The 19891-nt window shown below is 45.2% G+C and overlaps 1 protein-coding gene across 2 annotated transcripts in view; it reads left to right on the top strand.

The window, feature by feature from the left end:
• The first annotated feature begins 18832 nt into the window (after positions 1 to 18832).
• ABHD2 (abhydrolase domain containing 2, acylglycerol lipase) overlaps positions 18833 to 19891 on the top strand; it is a 99865-nt gene continuing 98806 nt past the window's right edge. For both annotated transcript variants that reach the window (XM_045561729.1, XM_045561730.1), the window contains exon 1: positions 18833 to 18961. The gene's annotated coding sequence lies outside the window, so the exon portion shown is untranslated. The remainder of the gene's footprint in view (positions 18962 to 19891) is intronic.

Below are 19891 nucleotides of genomic sequence, written 5' to 3'. Positions count from 1 at the left end.
CCGGTGAGGGTTCGTGTGCAGGCAATGTCAGGAAATATAGTAAAAAGGCATTAAATTTTTTTTCACACTGTTAAGCCAGTTTACCATTTAAAATAACGTCAAGTATGGGGAGGAAAAAAACCTATTTGACCCCCTCAACAAGCATGCGAGTTCTGCTTGAGAGGCTGCCCCGGGTTACGCTCTAAGCTGCTCACGGCTAATTCCCTTCCTTCCTCTACAAAATACACTGCGCACGGTGGTGGGGACGCGGCAGGGGTCAGGGGTTACACAGGGACCTTTAGCAAGTTGGGGGCTGGGCTTCTCAGAAGCTTCAGGGATTGATTTTCACGGTTAGCAAACACAGCTGGGAGTTCCTTGGGGAGCTTCTATGGAGAAAGTGCTATTTTTGGTAAGAAGGTAAAATAGAACCCCTTATGCTGCCTTGGCTGTGGAACCCCCAGGGCCCGGCCCTTGGGCTGGTTCTCCGACTCCTGCTGCCATTCCCACCCTGGCCTCGGGGTGGCGCTGCTCCCTCTTCAACGACGGCCATTTATCGCTGCCATGCTGCTAGGTAGTCAAACCTGCCAGAACTTTCCAACCAGACTGTTCTAAAAGCTGAAGGATAACAGAAAGAAAACAGACTCAGAAGGCACCATGAGTTAAAACTCTAGTTCGCAAGGTCTGACTTGTTCCCCGCAGCTCACAGCCCTCTTGTCTGTCCTGCAGGGGACCCCAGGGCCAGGACTCCCTGGTTCTCCACTTCCAAATTTTAGGCCCAACAACATTTGTGGGGCCCCAGGCAAGAGAATTAATGACGCCTCACATACTCTATATCTAAATATTTTTAAATTGTTAAATCAATCTAATAGACTATTAAACGAAGTATGTTCCATCCTTCTACCTTGACATACACCTTCATAACCCCCTAAAAGACCAGGAGAACATTTAGGGTTTTCAGACTCCTTGGAGATCCATGCCCCTGGCTCTCCGCTTCTGGCCCTTGGTCCACCCAGCTCTTCTCACCCATGCACACCCACCCTCTCCGACTGTGAGGCGCCTCGCATGTGTGCACCTAGATACTCCCACTCACACAGCCACACCCACACCCCCTACAACCCTGAAAACAGCCACCCTTTGGCCACTTCTAGGACTAGGGTAGGAACACTGGTAGTGAGGGCCATCCTTGGGAAGACACACCCAGAGAAGATGCCCCTGAAGGCCTGCAAGAGGGCTAGCTGCCATTTGGACAGGAATGCTGGGGTCTTGGTGCGTGGAGCCCGGCCTGTGGTGGGTGTATGGACTCCTCCCACGGTGGGAAGGGATGTGGCATGAGGAGGTACAGCGCAGGGAGCTTCTCTTGCTTTGGGCCCAGGAAATGGGGGTGGAGAGAGATGGCATCCTTAACCCTCCCTCTGCCATCCCTCAGGAGTACCACCAGACATCTGGACAGGAAACCTGGATGGTGAGAGGCCAAGTCCCCTGTCAGTTCTTCTTTCCTGCTGTGGAACCCCCTCAGGTCCAACATTGGCACCAGGAAGGATCTCACCCTTCAGGCAAGACCACAGTGTCTGCCCCTTTAGCCCCCAACAATATCTCAATAAAAACAGCAACCCAGCGTCAGACAGGCCTATAGTAACAAGCGGCCAGAGAGAAGTGCCCTTTCAAGAGCACAGAGTGCCATCTCTCTCTTCAGGGATGGATAATTCCTGTCTAATGCAGCCCTTCATCCGCCTAGTCTCCGGATGCTGGGAAAGCAGCCTCCCGAAGCAGCCCCAGCGAGAGATAGGGGCTCTTTGCATGAAATGAAAAATTCATGAAGAAAGCCCAGGGACGGGGCACTCAGCAGCCAAGCTGCTGTGCTCTGGGGACCTGGCAAGAAGCTTGAAAAGCCAAATGGAAATTTTCTCTCCTCTCTAGCACCTCCCAGCTGCCCCTCTCCATGTGTGGGGCTCTCTGCCATACCTATACCTAGTCACACCTCTTCAGTCTCCCCAACACCATGTGCCAGGGCATCCAGCAAGAGCAGCACCTCTGCCCACCCAGACCAGCTCCATGGCACCCACCGGCGTTCTCAACAAAATCTGCATTGCTGCTAGACAAGCTGGCACGGTTCTGACCACCTGCCACCCCAGACCTGGAAGAAACCCCAAATGGCCATTTATTTGTCCCTGGGAGAACACCTACAGATTACTTCCTATTCCCATTCTCTGACCCACAAATCTGATCAAAATTCATAATGGCTGGTCGGATGGTCATAATTCAAACTTGGGAAGGAGGCCCTGAATTTCTTGTCACTATACTGGGCAGACAGTGGTTTGGATGGAATGAAAAAGGGAAAAACTCTCAAACCATAAGAGTTGGAGAATTTAACTCTGTTGTAAGGACGGGCTTGAGAAGTGTGACCGGCTAGCCGACAATGTACAAAATAGCACGGTAGTCACAGGCGCCATTCCAGAGATGGTGAGTGCCAGGTCATTGACTGAACTACAGAAATTAGGTAGGAAGGCAGTTGCCATTGCAGAGGAATCTGCCACCAGGGAAGTCGACCAGACTCCACTCTCCATGGGAAATGGGAAACTTGAGTGCCTGCTGCAGAGCTGCAGTTCCTTCTCCCTGCCAAATGGCGCATGGCTCACTGCACTGTCGCCTGCCCAGCCAGCTGAGGCACTCAAAGGAATACGGTGTCCCCTGAGAGCTTGGGGGCCGCCTTGGGCTCCATGCCTTGGCTCCTGATTCCCAGATCTTTCAGGCATTTATGCAGCCTTTTCCATCCAAAGAGGGAACTAGGTTACATGGCAGCTTCTCATCGAAAAGCCTGTCCCTCCATCCTGTCACTGAGAAACACCTCCCCCTTTTTTTAACACTAGCTCCCCAATATGAGGATTTGTTTGTGGTTTCCTCTATATTAGAGCTCCACCATGAAGAGCAGAGATATCAAAAGCCTAAAGTCTTATCTGTCTCCCACCCCACCCCACCCCAACATGAACAGGAATCTCGCACATTACAGCAAAAACACAAAACACAAGGCAGATTCTCAATGGGCCACACTGATACATGTGGAAACCTAGCGGTTAAGACTAGAGCACCAGGTCCAAGTATGATTTAACTGTGTCTGCGTTTCTGAGTGGGAGTCTTTTGAAGTTTTTTCCTCCAGATTTTAAAAGCGATTTGTGCTCGCTGTGGAACACCTGAAGAGTGCAAGTACAAAGACGGGGCAGAGTGTCCCTAACCTCACTACCTACAGGCAAACTGTTCATATTTTGGCACATTTCTTTTCTATTTTTGTTCTATGTCTTTTTGGATTCCTTTTGAAATCAGACTGTATACACAACTTGGATCAAGAGTATTTCCCCAGGGCATTAGTAATACTTCACCAGCATACTGTTGGCTGCCTAACTGCCCACAAGGTAACATGTGCCATAGTTTGCCTGATCAACCCTCTGCTCTGGGACATCTAGGTCATTTCTGTTGTTTTGCTAATTTAAATTATTATGTGATTAATGTTTCTGCATAAATCCTTGTCCGTTCGTTTAGAGTATTTCTTGAGTCCTGGAAATGGAATACTAAGGTCAGACTTTCAAAGGGTGTGAACATTTTCAGATCCTTGGTTCATATAGCCAAGTGGCTTTTCTGAAAGGTTGTACCTGCCAGCAGTGTATGAAAGCGCCATCCCTGCAATATTGAAGTCTAAGCCCTGCCAGGTCATGAGGCCAAAGCTATCCCAGTGGGGAGTGACTCAGTTTGTGGTGAGGGAACAGTAGCTCCAGCCTTGAGGAGCTGGAACAGAGAAGCAAGACCTAAGCTCATAGCCACCGCCAAAGCCAGAGGACGTTTTTAAGACATGAGTTCTGGAAGATACAGCATGCAGATGGAAAGAGAGAAGACTTGGGGACCCTCAGGCTAAAAGGAAAGATGGCTGGAGTCCTGAGGCCATGCTGAGGTCCAAGAAAAAGCACAGTGTGTGAAGAGGGGTGTTTAAGGCCCCAGGGCTGCTGTTCATTCAGGAACACGAAGGTGGTTTGGGCATTGGGGCAGAACGTGCACTAAAGGAAGTCTGGAGTCACGACTCCAGGAAGTCATGGAATTGATTTTTTAAAAGACATTTAGGAAGGGACTAGGGGTGTTGGCTGGCAAGAAGAGAGTAGGGGTAGTTTTAGAAGATGTTCTGTTGTAACATGAGCATGAGGATGTCAAAGGAGATGCTGAAGCTGGCCCGTCTCACCTTATTGATTTGCTGAATAGGTTACTTTTATTGGAGATTAATTTCATTTTCATTTTCTTTTTCTTTTATCTTGCTCATTTCACTATGTCAATTCTCTTTAATCAGTCACAATTGCTGCTTCTTGATAGAATATGAAATTCCCTTTTTTAAAATCTGGTTTGTTTTTTTCTGATTATACATGTAAAATTTACACATAGCCAAAACCCCTAAAATATAGAAAAGCATGAAGTATAAGGAAAAAAATAAAAATCATCTGTAATCTGACTACCAAAAGATAACCCCTGTTGACATATTGATATAAATCCTGCCAGACCGACTCCTTCCTATATATGCACTCTCAGTCATCCTCTCTCTCCCCGCCCCTCCGTCTCTGTCTCTCTCTCACACACACAGACACACACACACAAAGTAATCATACTACATGTATGTATGATTTTATTATTGTGGTAAAATATAAATAAGTAACAAATTTACCATTTTAACTATTTTTAAGTGTACAGCCCTGTGGCATTAAATACATTCACACTGATGTGCAACCATCACCACGATCCATCTCCAGAGCTTTTTCAGCTTTCCCAACGGAAACGCTGTATCCATTAAACACTAAGTAGCCACTACCTTCCCCCAGCCCCTGGCAGTCACCGTTCTACTTTTTTGTCTCTGGGAATCTGACCGTTTTAAGTACCTAATGTGAGTGGAATCATGCGGTATCTGTCCTCTCGTGTCTGGCTCACTTCACTTAGCATGATGTCGTCAAGATTCATCCATGTTTTCGGATGTGTCAGAATTTCCTTTCTTTAAACTGGATACCCATATGCAGGAGAATGAAACTAGACCCTGGTTTCTCACCATATAAAAAAAGCAAATCAAAATGGATTAGAGACTTAAATTTAAGACCTGAAACTATTAACCTACTAAAAGAAAATATTTGGGAAACAGTTCAGGACATTAGTCTTGGCAAAGACTTCTTGAGTAATATCCCCAAAGGACAGGCAACCAAAGCAAACTTGGACCAATGGTATCAGATCAAGCTAAAAACTTTCTGCACAACAAAGGAAACAATCAACAGAAGGAAAAGACAACCCATAGAATAGGATAAAATATTTGCAAACTACCCATCTGACAAGGGATTAATAACTGGAATATATAAGGCACTCCAACAATTCCATAGGAAAAAAATCAAATAATCCAATTAAAAATGGACAAAGGATCTGAATAGACATTTCTCAAATGAAGACATGCACATGGTCAACAGGTGTATGAAAAGATGTTCAACATTATTAGTCATCAGAGAAATGCAAAACAAAACTACAATGAGATATCATCTAACCCCAGTTACAATGGCTTTTACCAAAAAGACAGGTGACAACTAATGCTGGCAAGGATGTGGAGAAAGGGGAACCTTCCTACACCGTTGGTGAGAATGTAGATTAGTGCAACCGCTATGGAAAACAGTATGGAGGTTCCTGAAAAAAACTAAAAATAGAACCACCATGTGACCCAGCAATCCCACTGCTGGGTATATCTCCAAAGGAGGGCAATTTATTATATCGAAAAGATATCTGCACGCCTATGTTTATATGGAATCAACCTAAGTGTCCATCAATGGATGAATGGATAAAGAAATTGTGGTACATGTATACAATGGAATATTATATAGCCACAAAAAGAATAAAATCCTGCCACTTGCAACAATAGGATGGAACTGGAGAACATTACATTAAGTGAAATAAGCCAAGCACAGAAAGACGAATCTCACATGTTCTCACTCTTATATGGGAGCTAAATATTAAAAATAATTGATCTCATGGAGACAGAGAGTAGAATTACAGTTACCAGAGGCTGGAATGGGTAGTGGAGAAGGGGCGATAAAGTGGGGATGGTTAATGGGTGCAAAAATATAGCTACACAGTTAGATAGAATGAACAATATTTGATAGCACAACAAAATGACTATAATCAACAAGTTAGGGTATACTTTAAAGTAACTAAAGGAGGGGAATTGGAATGTTAAATGTTAAATGCCTGAGGTGATGGATACCCCAATGACCCTGATTAGATTGATTCACATTGTACGCCTGTATCAAACATCATTCGTACCCTATAAAGATACACAATGTTATGTAACCATAATAATTAAAAATAAGATAGTTTAAATTTTTTTAAATAAAAAATTTCCTTCCTTTTTAAGGCTAATATTCCATTGTATGTACATATACTACATTTAGTTCACACATTCATCTGCTGATAGACACTTGGTACAAGTAGTTTTTTAAGCTGCTTTTTCTCTTTAGCATATTATACCCATCATTTCATGTCAATAATGTAAGATTACATTATTATTTTTAATAACTGTTTAGTATTTTGTTAAACAGGTATTCTTTATTTAACCAGATTGCTAATAATGAACACTTGATTATTTACAGATTTTTACTTAATAAACTTTTCAGTGATGAACAATCTTTCTAACATTTTAAGAAATATATCACACATGAGAGGATATAACGTATATGCAAAATTTAAAGGATAATAATAAAATAAACACCTCTGTGCCCCCACCCCTGCTGAAGAAATAGAGTGTTATCAGAACCTTAGAAGCCCCTGTGGGCCCTGCTTCTTCAAGGAAACTCTCCTCCCTGTGAGGTTGTTATTATTTTAGAATTCCTCCACCCTCTGCCTCCATGCCCCTCCAAACAGTAGGGCAAACCCATTTGAAACAACAATTGTCCACAGCACATTTTCCAGAAATCTGAATGGGGGGGTTTAGAATAACACCATGTCTGCTGGGGAGCTTCAGCAGAATCATCCAAGGTGGACTTTGGCATCCCCAATCTTACCACTTTGGAGGTCCCTCCCAGGTATGATATGCCTCCTCTTTCCTCCTGGAGTCCTCTTGTTTCTTTCCTTGACAGCCTGTAGGTGTCTCTTGGGCAAAATGAATATACAAACACTCCCCTCCCAAGAACAAACAATGGTCTCAGCCACTATATTGCATAAATTCACATTAAAGAGGCATTTAATTAAATGCATCATAATTGACTAAGTTTCCATCTACTCTAAATGAATATAGGCTTTTTCACAATTATCCAGAGACATTTTAGCTCCCTGCTTTGCCCCACCCTCCTTCTATGCAGACTATAGCTTTGGTTATCTTCAAGCATCTGCTACCCCCTTCTTGCCAGAAGCCCCCCCATAATATAGAAATAACAGCATCCTGCTTGCTTCTGCCTGAATGCAGCATGGCGTGAAGCAGGAAAGCTTCCTTGGTAATTGCAGAGAATAGAGTCTGAGGCTAGTATACTACTATCAGCTACCATTTACTTAATGCTTGCTATGTTCCTGGCACTTTACATACATTATCTTGAAAAGCATATTTTATTACTTTTGCACATAAGCAAACTCAGGTTCAGTCATGCACTCCAAGACACTAGCTAGTGAATGATCAGTTTGGGGTTTGGATCTGGTGTGTGCATCACTAAAGTGTGTGTGTGTGTGACCACTATACGAGTTAAAGCTATGCAACATTTAGAATTTTCTTCCTGAGTGTATTAGTTTCCTAGGGCTGCCATAGCAAAGTACCACAAACTTGGTGGCTTAAAACAACGGAAATTTGTTCTGTGACAGTTCTGGAGACTAGAAGTCCAAAATCAAGGCAAGATCGGTTCCTTCTCAGGGTTATAAGGGAGAATCCCTTCCTTCCTCTCACTGCTCTTTGGATAGTTGCTGGCAATGCTTAGTGTCACTTGGTTTGCAGATGCATCACTCGTTCTCTGCCTCTGTCATCACATGGCCTTCTTCTCTGTGTCTGGATTCAAATGTCCCTCTCCCTTCTCTTGTAAAGACACTAGTCCTTGGATTTAGAGCTGACCTTAACTCAGTGTGACCTCATCTTCATTTAATTACACTGCAAAGACCCTAATCCCAAATAAGGTCACATTCCCAGATACCAGGGCTTAGGACTTGAACAAGTCTTTTGAGGGGAACACAATTGAACCCACTGCCCTGGGCATCCTTGTCACCAGGCCATTCTCCTTCCCTGTATCTTTCCTGGAGCACAAAGGAACACTGCTCCCTGTTCAGACAAGCAAACAGGAGGTGCTAGAGGTCTTTCCCCAGCCAAAGTGACAGCAGGCGAGCTGGGCACAAACCTGTGCTGAGCAAGATACCTTTTCAGTGAAAGGAAGCCCATGGAGGCAGGCCAGGAGAGCCACAGGCCAGCAGAGAGCTGTGGGGAGGCAGTTCCCTTTGGCATCCACAGCCGAGCTCCTGCGCCCACAGTGACACGGCCCAGCTGTGTTAGTCTTCCCCCCTCTGACCGCTGTGCCCTTGGGAAAATGTGGCTGGATCCTTGTGAGGTCACTGTGCTTGGGGAGTCTGGGCTCCAAATAAACCAAGATGCAAAAAGTCTTGAGATTCACGACTCTCCCCAGGTTACATTCCGTAGGGTTGAGGAGGGAGGTATGAACGATCGTGGGGCCCCAGGTGTTTTCCCAGAGACCTGGCCGGGGTTCCACAGCACCTCGTTCCTGCTTCTATCATAAAACTTACCACCTGGGAGTGAACGCTCTTCGCTTGTTGTTTATCTTCCCCCTCTGGGCTGTGAGGGTCCAAACCCCAAGGTAGGGACGGTGCCACAGTGGGCTCTACACTCAGCCTAATGCTTTGTAAGTAACAAGCCATTGGTTAGTGAATGAATGAATTCTTCAATAAACCAGTGAATGACTGCATGAAAGAAATAGTCTAGTGGATTCCTTAGCCACAAGTATTGAATAACCTTCCTCTTCCTTGACCGTAGAAGAAGGGAGGATTTCTTTCTCAAAGACCCCAGCCCTAGACTTCACAGTCTTTTTCTGTGTTCTCCCCCTGTAGGACTTCTCCCCTCAGGGGCTCCTGCAGGGCATTCTGGGGGCAACCTACCAGCTAATGTGTACAGATTCATTTTTAAAGAGCCCAAGGGAGAGATTTTTATAGATGCATGCACACACACACAAACTTTATGTGTGTGTGCACATGTATAAACAGTTTCGGTTACCGGCTGCTGCATAACAAACTGCCCCCAAACTTAGTGGCATAAAACAACCATTTTATTATACGTACAGACTCTTTGGGTCAGGAAATCAGACAGGAACTAGCAGAGGTGGCTAGTCTCTACTCTCCAATGTCTGGGAACTCAGCTGGAAAGACTTGAAAGCTGAGGGTGACTCAACAGGTGGGGGCTGGAGTCATCTGGAGGCGTCGTCACCCACATGTCTGGTGGCTTGCCTGGAACCTCAGCTAGGCTGTCAGCCTGAACACCTCCATGTGGTCTCTCCATGTGGTCTCTCCACATGGGCTAGTTTGGGCTTCTTCAAACCAGCTGGTAGCTCGAATCCAGAAGATGTCCCAACAAAGCAAAGCCCAAGTGCGTGGCATTTTCATGATCTAGCCTCCGAAGTCACAGAGCAGCATACACCATATGCTATATTAGTCAAAGCAGCCACACGGTTTGCCAAGGTTCAAGGCATGGGGGAGTGGACAAATTTCTAGAAGAGCTTGTGGATAAAAGATATTGGTATGTCCACCTTCGGAAAATACAATCTGCCTTGCAAAATTTCTATGAAAATATTACATATACACAGAAAAGTACATGAATCATAAGTAAGCAGCTTAATAAATCCTCGTAAGTGAACACACCTGTGTAACCACCGCCCAGCTCAGGAACAGAACATTGTTAGCACCCCGGGAATGGCCCTAAGGCCCTCTCGCAGGCTCTACTACCCCACAGAGGTCATGAGACTTCTTCACACCATAGGTGCATTTTGCCTTTTTCTGAACTTTGTACAAATGGAATCACACAACACGTTCCCTTTTGTGACTGGCTTCTTTTGCTCAACATTATGTTGGTGTTGTGCTTATAGCAACGGTTTGTTCATTCTTAAAGCTTTATAGTGTTCCATTGAATACGAATACACCACAATTTGTTTATCCATTCTAGTGTTGATAGACATTCAGGCTGTTTACAATCTTAGGCTATTACAAATAGCGCTATCATGAACATTGTTGTACATGTGTTTCTTTGGGTACACACTTGGGAATGAGAATTATGTGTGCTCATGATTGCCTAGGTTTCCAATGTGGCTTTACTTCCTATCACTTGTGTGACCTTGAGCACATTATTCCTCCTCTCTGGCCTCAGTTTCTTGGTCTGTAAAACAGAGATAATAATACCCATCTGTGGAGTTATTGTGAGGATTAAATATAAGAAAACATGTAAAGCTCTTAGAATCATGCTTGGCTCTTAGTAAGAGCTTGACAGATGTTAGCTATCATTCCTCCCACCTTTCTTGCAGTAACTTCTCAGTCTCCTCCACCGTTTTCCTCCTCCTGCGTCCAAAAAGTTCCATTCTCCCAAGTTCAGGGTAACCCGATCTGCTTTCCTCTCTCTCTGAAACTTAGCTACTGCCATGACTTCCACTATCTTGCAAGTGGATAACGTTGCAAAGTGTTACATAAAAAGTGTGACTCTAAATCCCCTAGTCTGTAAAACCTGGCCTTTTCCCTACTCACCAATCACGGCTTTCCAGTCAGATATATTTGCCCTTTCCCATTACTAGACGTGTTCCCACAATCTCAACAGTCGTGCATCAGACTCACCTCTCTCTTCCCTGTTAAAATCCCCTTGGAATCCTCTCTCTGGCCCATCCATCTCCCTTGCACTCCGTATCTAATCTCCAGGGAAGTCCTGATGAACCTCTCTACACTCACATCACTCTTTCTTTTCCTTTTTCCTCCCGCTGTCTAGTTCAGGCCCTTGTCACTTTACACGGAACAACGCAGTAGCCGCTGTCTCTGCCGGCTCGGGCTCTCCTTCCAGCTCACCCTGCCCACTGCCTCCAGGTTAACTTGGCTAAAACGCTGCTTCCTCGTAGATAACCATGCCAGGGCATATGACTTCTGGAATGGCAACATGAGGAGCTCTGGGAACCTTCCTCCCGGTGAGACAACCATAACTGGTGGACGTTGCTTAAAATCAAAACCACAACCATTTAAATCCTCTGGAAATTGCCCTAAGGGCACACAGCAAATTAATAAACTTTTATTCAAGAAAATCTAGTAAATCTCAGTAAGAACAATGAGAGTCAATAACATCTGAGCCACAAACCGCTTCCTCTCTCCCCCTCTCAGCTCGACATGATGGAAGCTTTCCTTCAGACCAGTGAGGCCAAGCACACGGGCCACCTCTGCCCGGCTCTCGGTTGACGGATACTGTGCCTCCCGGGAAGGGCAGGCTGCTAGCATGTCTCCTGCCCTCCAGCTCCGTGTTGCAAAGGCTCCACTTCATGCATGAGGGGTGGATAAGTCTCGGCCCCCCTATGATACCCGGCCCCTACTCTTAGGGCAGAAGTTCCACATCAGGCACGGCAGGCTGAGAGTACCAGAGCCCTCGTCACCCTGGCCTCAGCTTGCTCACAGGGAACAGAGTTTATGCCGGGAGAGGCAAGCCAAGAAGGCCAGAGCATACTGCCCCGTCCAGCACTTCGCTCGTAAAACAGGATTATCACGCTGAGAGGAGAGGGACACTGTTTCTGCCGGAGTTCCCCAAGCTCCAGTGCAGTGGCGCAGAGGTTTTGCCCGAGGGAGGAGGCAGGTCATAAAAACAGCTCCGAAGCTGTCCCCAAGGAAACACTTGACGTGGAACATAGTGTGGGAAAGCACAGGTGTAAGGGTGCTCTCGAAAACAAGGAATATTTTGTTGGTAAACAATTAAGAGGAGCCTGAAGTTTCATTAGAGCAACAAGCTACACTGTAGACCAGCTAGAAGTGAACCAGGGAGAGACAGCCAAGAAGAGCCTGCTTGGAGTTGGAATAAGCCTCAAAGACTACCCCTGCAAAGGGCCCAAATTTAATTGAACAAGACGGGGCAATTTGTGCCCCAGGGCATTGTCAAACACAACAGAACAATGGGCCGGCAATGGTGGAGGCTAACAGCTGGATGGATACCACAGCAGGCCGACAGCTTCATAGAGAGAAAGAAGATGGTCACAAGAACCACACAGTGTATGATTCCATTTATGTGAAATGTCCAGAACAGGCAAATCTACAGAGACAGAAAGTAGATTAGTGGTTGCCTAGAGCTGGAGTGGGAGCTGGGGGTGTTTGGGGGAAATGGGGAGCAACTGCTAATGGGTAAGGGGTTTCTTTTGGGGACAATGAAAATGCTCTAAAATTAATTGTGGAAACGGTTTCATACTCTGTACTAAATACCATTGCATTGTACACTTTAAATGGGTGAATTCTATGGTATGTGAATTATATCTCAATAGAACTGTTAAAAATAATCACGAGCACTTACTATACAGTGCATATTGTACTAAGTGTTTGAACACATTATTTCATTTTTCACCATTATGATATGGGTATCATTTTCTGTATATTATAGATGAAGACACTGAGACTCATAAAAGCTCAGGTCACTTCCCCAAGAAAACACAACTAATAAACACCACAGCCTAGATTTGGATTCAGATAGGTCTTTTGCTTCTAAAGAACATGTTCTTCCATTACTTCTTATAGCTTAGAAGAAGATAAATCTAATTTCTTTCAATTTTACATAATAAACAATTATTGACCATCTACTATGAGCTAGGCCTATGTTTCCCAAGGAGGGTGAGGATCTCCCACAGGCTATCTTGAGAAATTTAACTTTTTGTTATTGTGGTTAAAATAAATATAACATAATGTGCTTACTTCAGCAGCACATATGCTAAAAATGAATATATACACACACATAACAAATTTACTCTCTTAACCATTCGTAAATGTACAATTCAGTGGTATCAAGTGTGTTCACAATGTTGTGCAACCATCACCACCATTACCTCCAGAACTTTTTCGTACAAAACTGAAACTCTATACCTATTAAATACTAACTTCCCATTGCCCCCTTCCCCCAGCCCCTAGTAGCTACTAGTCTACTTTCTGTCTCTGAATTTGACTATTCTAAGTTCCTCTTATAAGTGGAATCATGCAGTATTTATCCTCTTGTGATTGGTTTATTTCACTTTATGTAACGCCTTCAAGTATCATCCATATTGTAGCATGTGTCAGAATTTGATCCCTTTTTAAGGCTGAAAAATATTCCATTGTATGTATATACTAATTTTATTTACTTACTTTTTATTTCTTTTTACACTAATCTTCTCTGTATCGTTCCAATTTTAGTTGTACATGTTGCTGAAGTGAGTGCCAATTTTATTTATCCATTCATCCACCAATGGACATTTGGGTTGTTTCCACCTTTTGGCTATTGTATAACGCTGCTATGAACATTGGTGTACCAATATCTGCTTCAGTCAAATTTAATTTTTTAAGTGCCATGTCTGCATTGTGGATGGTACAAGAGATGATTTTAGGGTAGCACATGGAAGAACATTTTAAAATTGAATAGTTATGAAATGATTTTAATGTAATTAGAATAATTATAATCAGCACATCAAGCCTGTGATATCACAGGTATAATATTGCTTTGGTCCACAGGGTTTTTCAACCTCAGCTCTATTGACATTGGGGTCCAGATAATTCTTTGTTGCAGGGCTGTCCTGTGCACTGCAGGATGGTTAGCAGCATCCCCAGCCTCTACCCACTAGAGGCCAGCAGCACCCCTCCAGTTGTGACAACCAAAAATGTCTTCAGACATTGTCAAATGTCCCCTAGGCCTAGGGGTCAAAATTGCCCCCAGGTGAAAACTATTGATTTAGGACGAGGCTGAAGAAGGTATTTAACTTAAAAAAAAACGAGTCAATTTAATGAAATTATTAAGACAATAATAAAGTAAAAAGTGCAGAGATAGGACCAAAATTATTAATGTGGCTTGCAGATGCCTGGAGTTTGGGATGTGTGCTGTGTACTCGACTAGGATATCCAAATACTCAAGTGGCTGAGATGAAACCATTAACTATGTAATAAGATGAAGGTATTATCTGGCCTCCACCACTGGCCCCACCCACCTTTTCATCTTCTCTCCTACTCATTCTCCAGTTGGACTCTGCTCTGGACAAACTGTCTCATGTTCTTCCACTGAGAGGCCTCTGTGCCTAATGCTCTTACCACCTGGAATGCCAGGCTTCCATCTGCCCACTCTGCACCTCCAAATTCAGCCCCATGGACCATCAAGGACCAGTTCAAATCTCCAAGAATCTGATTTGGAAGAAATTGCTTCCTCCTCTGAATAATTAGTTATGAGACTGATTGTACTCTATTGCTTACTCTTCAGTCCTTTGAGTTCTCTCTTCAAGTCTTTCCCCTTTGCCCTATATCCACACCTAAGTAGGGACAGGACTCTGCTTTATGGTGGTATCTTTACAGTATTATATGACTTGCTCAGAAAAATATTTACTGTCTTGTTAATACACTTAAATGTATGGTAAAAAAAATATAGGGGTCTCTGGAAGGATATAAATGACTTTAAAATAGCTCAATAACATAAAATTACGTAGGAAAGGGTGTATGATGGACTTATTTAATGCACAAATTATATTGATTCCTTTGGAATTATTTAATGACAGCATGAAGAACTCAATTCTTACTGCTGTAATTAAGGATGATATTAAGAAGAGGAATGCATGGTGACTAAGAAGTCATCTTTAGCCAATCACCTGTCTGACACTCTGTATGTATCTGATTATAAGGTGGGAACACCTTTTCACCAGTGTGTTTGTGTATGTGTGTGTGTGTGTTTCATAAGCATTTTCAAAACTGACTCCTATGTATGTTAAGTGTAAGTATTACCATAAAATTCATCATTCAAATTGGGACCTTTTGCGAGTCACCCCTAGGGGGCACTATTAAAATTTTGCCAGGACTGTTCAGCTTATGTTTTTACTATACACAACCTCACATACAGGTTAAAAAAGCAGCCCAAATCATAGACAAGGTTATTCTTTTGACTGGCCAGTGGAGGCTTTTTTCATTAACAAAAGGAGCCACATTTTTTAATTTCATCATAGTTTGTCCTCATGGAACTATTGCATGCTGGGTCTTAGAGCCTCTAAACAAACTTCGCACCCATTATCCGTAAGAAGCTAGCCAGGAGGCCTGGGCACAGAGCATTCTGAACCCATGCCTAGGCTACACACAAGCAGCACTGGGTCTGACAATAAGGTGACACTATGGGATCTCCTACAGTCTGTACCATGTCCAGCCTTCAGGGAAATTTCAGAAACATCCAGGCTGCATCTTTTCATGTTATTCTCTCAGCCTTCTCCTTTCCCATTTCCCTTACAATGATTATGTTGATGAGGTCCAGTCTCAAAAACTTTAACTCAGTCCTCAAACCCTCTTTTGGCAAGGATATTCCAAACGAAATGTTTCTTTCACTAGGTGGTAGATTTTGCTAGTAAAAAAAAAAAAAAAAACAATCCTGCATGCATTGAAGCAGGGTGTATTTAGGAATTCTCTGTACTTTCCACTCAATTTTGTTGTGAACCTAAAACTGCTCTAAAAAATAAAGTCTAAGTCTGTCTATATTTAAAAAAAAAATTCTCAATCATGTTATCACTCCTTCTGAGGGACGGAACTTAGAAAACGAGTTAGGACCTGCAATGGGCCCCTATTACAACGATGGCGAACATTAAACTTAGGCATGTGCAAGGCACTGTTTGATGAACTTTACATCTATGAACTCATTTGCTACTCACAGGACCCCATGAGGGAAACACTTCAGCTGCACTTTACAGAAGGAAGTAGGGCAGAGAGAAGTACAGTACCTGCCCAAAGTCACAAGGCTAGGAAGGGTGGAACCAGGGATTCAAGCCCCAGCGGCAGAGGTTCCAAAGCCAGTTGCTTTCAGCTGTCCCCTGCGGACACAGAATAGTGAAAATGACAAACTGAGTGAATTGCTGCTTTTGCCCGAAAAGAATAAACAGAGCATTATTATCTGCTCTGACCACTGCTCCCTGGGGCTCGGCTCCCAGGATACCTTGAAGACTTTCTCAGGTTAGGAAATCCTGTTGAGAGGCCCAGTTGAGTTAGAGACAGTTCTACTTTTAATAAAGTCCTGTAGCATCAGCCACCCCAGAAGGTGAGTGGGTGCATGCCCTCTCCCTTGTTCTCTTTATAACAAGGCACTTGTTCTGCAAGTGCTTTTGTAAATTCACTTTACAGCCATGTCCCAACACCTGGTTATCCTAGGCCAAGGCTCACCAAACCTCCAATCCCAACAGGCTGCTAAACTTGAAGCCAAAAATAAGTCCATTCTCTCTCCAAAATGGACTCCCACAGAAATGCTTTCTAGAATAAAGTAATATGACTAAACAGAAAATGGCAAGAGCCCAAGCAGAGGGGAGGGAACAGAAACCAGAGACAAATAAGAAAACAGTTCCATGTGGTAGAAAATGATAATGGATCATTTTTTAAAACAGCCAGAGCTGCAAAGAAGATGCACGTGTCCTTTCACACTTCCTCCTCTGCCTGGGCTCAGTCTGCACCTCTTTTTGAGCCTCTGTGACACAACTGTGTTTTAGAATTCCTGAACTGGACAGATGTCCTTTTTTGGAACTCTTAGCTGAACCTGTGTTCCTGAGATTGGAGGAAAAAAATCCATTCACACAACGGTGAGCCCATCTGCAATCTACTCCTAACAGCTGCTTTTTGTGGCTCTGAATCAAGCTGGATCTCTGGAGCCATTTCATGCTTTTCAAGGCCTAACAAGACATCTCAGTCTTCCTTAGCAAACACAGGCAGAAGCCAACCTGTATTGGGCTGGGCCTATTTTCCTTGCACACACGTAACCATGTGTATGGCCAACAAGCAGCACTATTTAAAAACAAGAACCAGAAAATTGTGAATCAGAACCAAGTGTGTTCATAGGTTCGTGTGTACACACACACACACCAACTGACAAATCTATTTTTAAAATTATTTTTAATTGACAAATAAAAATTGTATATATTTATGGTTTACAACATGTTTTGATATATGTATACATTGTGGAATGGCTAAATCAAGCTAGTTAACATATATATTATCTCATATATTTACCTGGCAACAAATCTAAAGATCTTTTCTGGAAGTCCAAACTGTAAAACAAAGGGGGTCCCTCATTAATGCTTTGCTACTTGAAGCCTGGGTTTTTCTTTCCCAAGACAGAAGAGAATATAGAGGAATAAATAAATACTGAAATGAAACTTTTTTTTTTTAGGTAACGTGACAACTGAATGAAAAATACAGTAACGGCAAAGGATTCTTTCTTCTTCTTCACTCTGATGTAACATGGGTATGGGTTCTTTCACAGGTAGACACAAAGGGTCTAGGGCTACATTCAGGCCTGGGAGGCTATTTCTGTTCACACTCTGGGACTTTTACACCTTCAGAATGTGGAATGGGCTTCAGGAGTCTCTGACAGATACATCTCATGCAGTGATTTCTGGTCCAGTGCTGATCAGCCTTCAAAAGATGTTATTTGGTCAGGCTCTGTGTAACTTGAGTCAGCCCATTCTTCCTTATTGCAATCCTGAAATGTGCTGAAAAAAAATTAACATTGCTACAAACACCTTCCCTTCTCCGGCTAAATTGTTCCTCTCACTTCATCCCCTGCTCCCTCTCTTCCAGCCCTCCTGTCCCTTTGTAGGGTGGCCCTGTCTGCCTTACAGGACTTGCATTTCAAGTCACTCAAGTGTTCTATTCCTGGTAAACCACATGCCATTGCAAAAGCAGTTTCAGGCACACAGAATTTTAGCACTGGGCCTAGTTCCACGGCTGGATAGGGTGAGTGGGTGAAGAATTAGTCTTGACTGGAATGCCCACTGAGTGCCAGGCACACAATTAATGTTTACCAGAGTTAATCTTCTCATCAACTACTATTGCTACCCCCAGTTGCCAAATGAAGAGATCAGGGGCATGCAGACAGGTTAAGTAGCTTGCCCAAGGCCACACAACCCATACACGCCTCAATTCTAGGTCCTACTTCAAAGGCTACATTCTTCCAGATGGCCTTCAACTTGTGTTAAGAGAAAGAGCTGAAAGGACAGTGAACAATAACTGAGGTCTGTACTGCCCAGCACGACCCCATACCCTTTCCCTAGATGGAAGGGGTCAGAGGCCGCCGCTTCCACATCCCTTCATCTCCTTCTGGCTGGGTGACTCACTACCTTCTCTCCTCTTTCCCGGGGCATGACCCCAAATTTAGCCCCCTGCGTCCAGGGCTACAGGTGAGTCAGTCGGTCGGCCTGGACCCACCAGAACCCCGCAGCTGAGCTACTAGCTGACCTCCCTCTTCCCAGCCCGAGACGATATCTGACCTTAGCCAGCCCCCCAAAAAAGCTTGCGGTCACAATTGCCTCTCTCTTCACGCCTCCCCCACCAACATCAAACACAAGCCATCTTCTAGCCCTCCTCCCTTGCCCCCCGCCCCCTCTGGGCTGGCTTAACCCAATAGCGCCTTGGCCCACGGACGGCAAATGTAACCAATTGTCGAGGAGCTCTCCGCTAAGAACCCCGCCTCCGCCCTGAGGAGCAGCTCCGCTGACCAATAAAATGCCTTCCAGGTGCAAGGAGCGCATGGACGAGTGGAGTAGCGGCTGAGGGGCCCAATGAACAGGAGGGTTTCCGGGGCTGGGGGCGTGGCAGAAGCGGTCGTCAGGGGCGTGGCGGCAGTTGCTTGGGCGGGGCCGGTAGCGGCGGGAGCTGCACTGGCCAGGGGTTCCGGCTGCATTTCTATGAGCACCGCCGGCAGCCGTGGAGCTGCAAGAACCGGACGCGGGGCGAGCTGGGCAGCTGTAATCAGGTAAAGCCACAGCCGAGCGAGCTCGGCGGAGCCGCGATCACGCCCTGAATCCTTCAGGCCACATCACCGAGCCTCGCGGTCCCCAGCGTGATTCGGCCCATCCTCCGCAGCCTGCGGGTCCCGGATCCTCGGGGATCCTCGGGGGCTTGCCATCGGCGGCGCGGGGGTCCCCAGGGCCGGCTCGCCCGGTAGCAGGGACGGCCCAGACAGCGGCGGGGATAAGTCTTCCTGAAGGCCCTTTGTCCCCTGCTGCCCGAGGAACCGAGGTTGGGGACAACCCCAGCCGCGGCCTCTCTTGCTGCCATCCCCCCACTGGTGCGCAGTCTTGGGCTTCCGGGATCTCGGGAGGGGTCTGCCGGTCCTGGCTTGCTGAAGAAGTTCGGGAACCGCACGTAGAAGGAGAGGGCCTCCGGGCCTTATTACAGCCCCAGAAACCAGGGGGGGGGGTCTCTGCATTTCGAGGCTTTAGGGGCGCCCCCAGGACCGATGGGTTCAAGTTCTAGGGAGGCAGCTTTTGACCCACTTGGAAACGCACTTACTGAGCTCGGCCTCGCACAGGACACCGTTCTGGGGACGCTTTGTGGGCTTTCCCCACATCGAGAGCTGTCCAATAGCGCAGGAGGCTGTCTGCCAGCCCAGGCAAACAGCGCCTCGACCTTGGAAGTGTCCAGGCGGAGGCTGTATGACAGCCACCTGTCAGGGATGCTTAGAAAGGGCTCCCAAGAGAGAACCGCATAACCCATCTGTAAGGCCCTCTCCACCCTCAGATGTACTCTGGGTGACCTTTAATGCCTAGCTTCAGAAGGGTACTTCTGGAGGCCCATTAGGTTCAAAATGAGTGTTGAGTTCACCCGTATGAATTTTGAGGTTTCAGCTCTCAGAGTGGGTGTTAGCGAAGACATTGGATTATACCAAAAGATAGACGTTTAT

This window comes from Lemur catta, chromosome 9 (assembly GCF_020740605.2).
Source record: "Lemur catta isolate mLemCat1 chromosome 9, mLemCat1.pri, whole genome shotgun sequence".
NCBI classification, from domain to species: Eukaryota; Metazoa; Chordata; class Mammalia; order Primates; family Lemuridae; genus Lemur; species Lemur catta.
This window is presented reverse-complemented; position numbering and strand designations above follow the sequence as displayed.